Below are 6,684 nucleotides of genomic sequence, written 5' to 3'. Positions count from 1 at the left end.
CAGAGGCAACATAGAACCATGACAAATAGACCAAGTCCCAGGACCCAGGGACCAGTGATTTCTTAGATTTCTTAGGAATATCTGCCTATGAAGACAGTGGGACAGCAAGAAAGCACTTTGAAGATCTGGTACTGATTCTTGTTCCTTCCAATATAGTAAACCTTTAGGAAGGCTAGATCCATGCATGCCTCCACACACAAACACAAAAATCACTGGTACTCTGATTAAGCCTCCTCCCATACTCATTGCCTGACAAAATAATCAATATCTCTAGAGGAAAAGACACACATGCCAAAACAAGAAGATATTTGACGGACAGCACCATTTCACAGGTAAAGGTTCTAGCACCAGTTCTGATGTATGTGTATATATTCTCTGAACACCAGAGAATGACACACAATTCTCTGATTGAGAATACCAGCAGGGTACACTATAATTCAGCTCAATTCTGACATATCTCCTTAGAGATAACATCAGATTCCACAGAGGAAGGGTTCAGTCCTACAAGACTGCTGCCCCACTTCAGATGCCAATCACAAGTCCAAGTTTGCCACCTGTACTTCTAACCCAATCGCTACAAATCAGTGGTTCCCACAATTACCTCCTTAGGTTGAATTAATTTTTTTAGAGTAGCTGACAGAACTCAGTGAAACATTTTACTATTAGAATACCAGTCTATTATAAAAGGATATAACTCAAAAACAGCCAGATGGAAGAGATGTACAGGGCAAGGCATGTGGGAAGGGACACATTGCTTTCTAACCCTCTCCAGATGTACCATTCTCCCCAAAACTCCACGTGTTCACCAATCCAGAAGCTCTCCAAGCCCTGACCTTTTGGGACTTTTGGGACTTTTGTGGAAGCTTCATTACATAAGAATAAATAATTAAATCATTAGCTCTTGGTTATTGAACTCAATCTCCAGCCCCATTCCCCTCCTAGAAGCTTGAAGGTACTATTGAAAGTTTCAAACCTCTAATAACATAGTTGGCTCCACTGGCAACCTGTCCCTATCCTAGATGTCTTCCCAAAGTCATCTCATTTGTGTAACACAAAACACATTTATCACTGTTAACCCTTCAAAAATTCCAAGAGATTAGGGAGCTCTGTGACAGCAACAAGGACAAAGACCAAATATATATGTTTTTATTATAAATCATAGTATCACACAAAATGTATCTTGGATTATTGTGTGCACCAAAAGTAGAAAAATTAGAAGAGAAGAACCAAGCAATTAAGATTGGTCTAAAAGACATTAAGAAGAGGTTGCAAAGAATAATTTTCAAAAAATTAATAATATAGCTCTCATACAAATTATAGTGAACACATATTTTCATTCAGATTTATTTAGTTCAGTAAAACCAGCAGAATGATGAAATTGGTTAAAATGAGAATTTCAGAGATTGGCTATATATAGTTAGTAGAAGAAAGATTGCTGGATATGATTGCTAAATCAGATGTAAAATTGAGCTTACAGAAAAAGGTAAAAGAACTATAACCTTTCAGGTTATCCTTTTCTATCAGACAGAACTAGCTTGTATTTACCAATCATCTCAAGTTGACCTGTAGCACACACAGTGTGAACCTTAATCAGTTATAAATAGTAAGTGAAAAAGCACAGTCTCCTAGGGACTTACATAGTCCCTGATTGGGACCAGACTATATGCCAGTGTAACACTGAACTATGCCTTAGTTCCAAGTTTTGTACAATTTTTCTTAAAAGAGATAAAGGAAACTAGCCATATGAAACAAATTTAAAAATGCAAAAATAGAAAAACAGAAGTATTCAGCATAAAATATGTAAATGTTAAATAAACCCAAAGACTGCATAGTGAAAGAAATTCAGCTAAGAAAGGAATTTGAGATTTGGAAGACCAGATGGAGGAAATCTCTCAAAATAAAGAATTACTAATAGAAAGTATAAAAAAGAAAAGCTAAGAGAAATGAAGGATAGAAGCTAAAGTGTTGATATTTATGTTAGAAAGAAATCCCAAAAAGAGGGATGAACATAGAAAAAAATACATTTTAATAGTGAGGATATATTTTCTGGAACTGAAAAAGGATGCATACCTCAGATATAAAAGATCACAAAGTGCTGAAGAGAGGAAATAAGGAAAAATGACATTCAAATACACTACAGAGAAATATAAGGATATATATTTTTAAAGGAGAGAAAATTATAAAGACTTAAAAAGAGACAAAACAGGACATTCAAAGAAATAAGAATCTAATTGATATCATATTTTTTTATTTTTTATTTTTTATTTTTTATCATATTTTTTTAAATACTGAATGCAAGAAGACAATGGAGTAATGATTTCAAAGTATTAAGCAAAAGAGCATAAAATTTAGAATGTTATATTCAGCCAAACTGTCTTTCAAATATGAGAATGATAAACAATATTCTAGGTACACAAAATCTCAGATAAATTGCCATAAAAAGACCCACATTGAAAGGAGTTTGAAGTATCTGAATAAATAAGAGACAATATAAGAGACATTGCAAGACATTTGTGAAGGAAGGTGAGCAAAACTTGTGTAAGCAGAGAATATTGGACAAGTTAAAATAATATAGTAAAACATTATATGTAGGCCCAAATATATAGGTAAAATTATATTTTAGACAACTTATCACACAAAAATTTTTTTAATTCTGACATGTTTTATAAAAGAGAAAAAACTAAATCCTACAGAAAAAGATTAAAAATAAAAATGGAGGGGGGGGTGCAGGATGGCAGAAGAGTAGGGTCCCCAAATCACCTGTCTCCACCAAATTACCTAGAAAACCTTCAAATTATCCTGAAAATCTATGACTTCGGCCTGAGATTTAAAGAGAGAACACCTGGAATGCTACAGTGAGAAGAGTTCGCGCTCCTATCAGGTAGGAAGACGGGAAAAAGAAATAAAGAAACAAAAGGCCTCCAAGGGGGAGGGGCCCCGCGAGGAGCCGGGCTGAGGCCGGGGCGAGTGTCCCCAGGACAGGAGAGCCCCGTCCCGGAGGAGCAGGAGCTGCACCGACCTTCCCGGGCGGAAAGGGGCTCGCAGGGAGTTGGAGCAGGACCCAGGGGGGCGGGGATGCCCTCGGGCTCCCGGGGACACTAGCAGACACCTGCGCCCCGGGGAGTGCGCCGAGCTCCCTAAGGGCTGCAGCGCGCACGGGGGGACCCGGAGCAGCTCGGAGGGGCTCGGGGGCAGCTCCGCGGAGGGGGCTGCGGGGCGGGAGCAGCTCGGGGGGGCTCGGGCGGAGGAAGAGGCTCCGTGCGGAGGGGGCTGCGCGGTTCCAGGAGCAGCTCGGGGGGCTCGGGGGAGGCTTCGCGGAGGGGGCTGCGGGGCGGGAGGGCGAATCCACCAGCGCAGGCCCCGGAGCACAGGGCGCCGGGACACAGCCCAGGATCCGGCCTCCCCCGGGACAGGCAGAGGCCGGGAGGGCCCAGGACAGCGAGGACGCTCCTTCCCGGAGCTGAGCAGATCAGCGGCCCCGCCCCGGAGCCTCCAGGCCCTGCAGACCGAGAGCTCCGGAGTTCCTGCGGGGGCTGACTCCAGGGCTGCAGAGCTGGCCCCGCCACTACGGCTGCTCCTCCTGGGGCCTCACGGGGTAAACAACCCCCACTGAGCCCTGCACCAGGCAGGGGCACAGCAGCTCCCCCAAGTGCTAACACCTGAAAATCAGCACAACAGGCCCCTCCCCCAGAAGACCAGCTAGACGGACAAGTTCCAGGGGAAGCCAAGGGACTTAAAGTACACAGAATCAGAAGATACTCCCCGGTGGTTCTTTTTTTTTTTTTTTTCTTTTTTCTTTTTTGTTTTTTGTTGTTGTTGTTGTTTTGTTTTGTTTTGTTTTGCTTTTTGATTTGTTTCCTTCCCCCACCCCCCTTTTTTTCCTTTCTTTCTTTTTCTTTCTCTTTTTCTTCTTTTTTTTTTTCTTTTTTTCCTTCCTTTTTTTTTCCTCTTTCTCTTTTCTTTCCTTCTTTCTCTCCTCTCTTTTTCTCCTTTTCCCAATACAACTTGCTTTTGGCCACTCTGCACTGACCAAAATGACTAGAAGGAAAACCTCACCTCAAAAGAAAGAATCAGAAACAGTCCTCTCTCCCACAGAGTTACAAAATCTGGATTACAATTCAATGTCAGAAAGCCAATTCAGAAGCACTATTATACAGCTACTGGTGGCTCTAGAAAAAAGCATAAAGGACTCAAGAGACTTCATGACTGCAGAATTTAGAGCTAATCAGGCAGAAATTAAAAATCAATTGAATGAGATGCAATCCAAACTAGAAGTCCTAACGACGAGGGTTAACGAGGTGGAAGAACGAGTGAGTGACATAGAAGACAAGTTGATAGCAGAGAGGGAAACTGAGGAAAAAAGAGACAAACAATTAAAAGACCATGAAGATAGATTAAGGGAAATAAACGACAGCATGAGGAAGAAAAACTTACGTTTAATTGGTGTTCCCGAGGGCGCCGAAAGGGACAGAGGGCCAGAATATGTATTTGAACAAATTCTAGCTGAAAACTTTCCTAATCTGGGAAGGGAAACAGACATTCAGATCCAGGAAAAGAGAGATCCCCCCCTAAAATCAATAAAAACCATTCAACACCTCAACATTTAATAGTTAAGCTTGCAAATTCCAAAGATAAAGAGAAGATCCTTAAAGCAGCAAGAGACAAGAAATCCCTGACTTTTATGGGGAGGAGTATTAGGGTAACAGCAGACCTCTCGACAGAGACCTGGCAGGCCAGAAAGGGCTGGCAGGATATATTCAGGGTCCTAAATGAGAAGAACATGCAACCAAGAACACTTTATCCAGCAAGGCTCTCATTCAGAATGGAAGGAGAGATAAAGAGCTTCCAAGACAGGCAGGAACTGAAAGAATATGTGACCTCCAAACCAGCTCTGCAAGAAATTTTAAGGGGGACTCTTAAAATTCCCCTTTAAGAAGAAGTTCAGTGGAACAATCCACAAAAACAAAGACTGAATAGATATCATGGTGACACTAAACTCATATCTCTCAATAGTAACTCTGAATGTGAACGGGCTTAATGACCCCATCAAAAGGCTCAGGGTTTCAGACTGGATAAAAAAGCAGGACCCATCTATTTGCTGTCTACAAGAGACTCATTTTAGACAGAAGGACACCTACAGCCTGAAAATAAAAGGTTGGAGAACCATTTACCATTCGAATGGTCCTCAAAAGAAAGCAGGGGTAGCCATCCTTATATCAGATAAACTAAAATTTACCCCGAAGAGTGTAGTGAGAGATGAAGAGGGACACTATATCATACTTAAAGGATCTATTCAACTAGAGGACTTAACAATCCTCAATATATATGCCCCGAATGTGGGAGCTGCCAAATATTTAAACCAATTAATAACCAAAGTGAAGAAATACTTAGATAATAATACACTTATACTAGGTGACTTCAATCTAGCTCTTTCTATACTCGATAGGTCTTCTAAGCACAACATCTCCAAAGAAACGAGAGCTTTAAATGATACACTGGACCAGATGGATTTCACAGATATCTACAGAACTTTACATCCAAACTCAACTGAATACACATTCTTCTCAAGTGCACATGGAACTTTCTCCAGAATAGACCACATACTGGGTCACAAATCAGGTCTGAACCGATACCAAAAGATTGGGATCGTCCCCTGCATATTCTCAGACCATAATGCCTTGAAATTAGAACTAAATCACAATAAGAAGTTTGGAAGGACCTCAAACACGTGGAGGTTAAGGACCATCCTGCTAAAAGATGGAAGGGTCAACCAGGAAATTAAGGAAGAATTAAAAAGATTCATGGAAACTAATGAGAATGAAGATACAACCGTTCAAAATCTTTGGGATGCAGCAAAAGCAGTCCTAAGGGGGAAATACATCGCAATACAAGCATCCATTCAAAAACTGGAAAGAACTCAAATACAAAAGCTAACCTTACACATAAAGGAGCTAGAGAAAAAACAGCAAATAGATCCTACACCCAGAAGAAGAAGAGAGTTAATAAAGATTCGAGCAGAACTCAACGAAATTGAGACCAGAAGAACTGTGGAACAGATCAACAGAACCAGGAGTTGGTTCTTTGAAAGAATTAATAAGATAGATAAACCATTAGCCAGCATTATTAAAAAGAAGAAAGAGAAGACTCAAATTAATAAAATCATGAATGAGAAAGGAGAGATCACTACCAACACCAAGGAAATACAAACGATTTTAAAAACATATTATGAACAGCTATACGCCAATAAATTAGGCAATCTAGAAGAAATGGACGCATTCCTGGAAAGCCACAAACTATCAAAACTGGAACAGGAAGAAATAGAAAACCTGAACAGGCCAATAACCAGGGAGGAAATTGAAGCAGTCATCAAAAACCTCCCAAGACACAAGAGTCCAGGGCCAGATGGCTTCCCAGGGGAATTTTATCAAACGTTTAAAGAAGAAACCATACCTATTCTCCTAAAGCTGTTTGGAAAGATAGAAAGAGATGGAGTACTTCCAAATTCGTTCTATGAGGCCAGCATCACCTTAATTCCAAAACCAGACAAAGACCCCACCAAAAAGGAGAATTACAGACCAATATCCCTGATGAACATGGATGCAAAAATTCTCAACAAGACTGGCCAATAGGATCCAACAGTACATTAAGAAAATTATTCACCATGACCAAGTAGGATTTATCCCC

Source organism: Canis aureus, chromosome 24 (genome assembly GCF_053574225.1).
Source record: "Canis aureus isolate CA01 chromosome 24, VMU_Caureus_v.1.0, whole genome shotgun sequence".
NCBI classification, from domain to species: Eukaryota; Metazoa; Chordata; class Mammalia; order Carnivora; family Canidae; genus Canis; species Canis aureus.
This window is presented reverse-complemented; position numbering follows the sequence as displayed.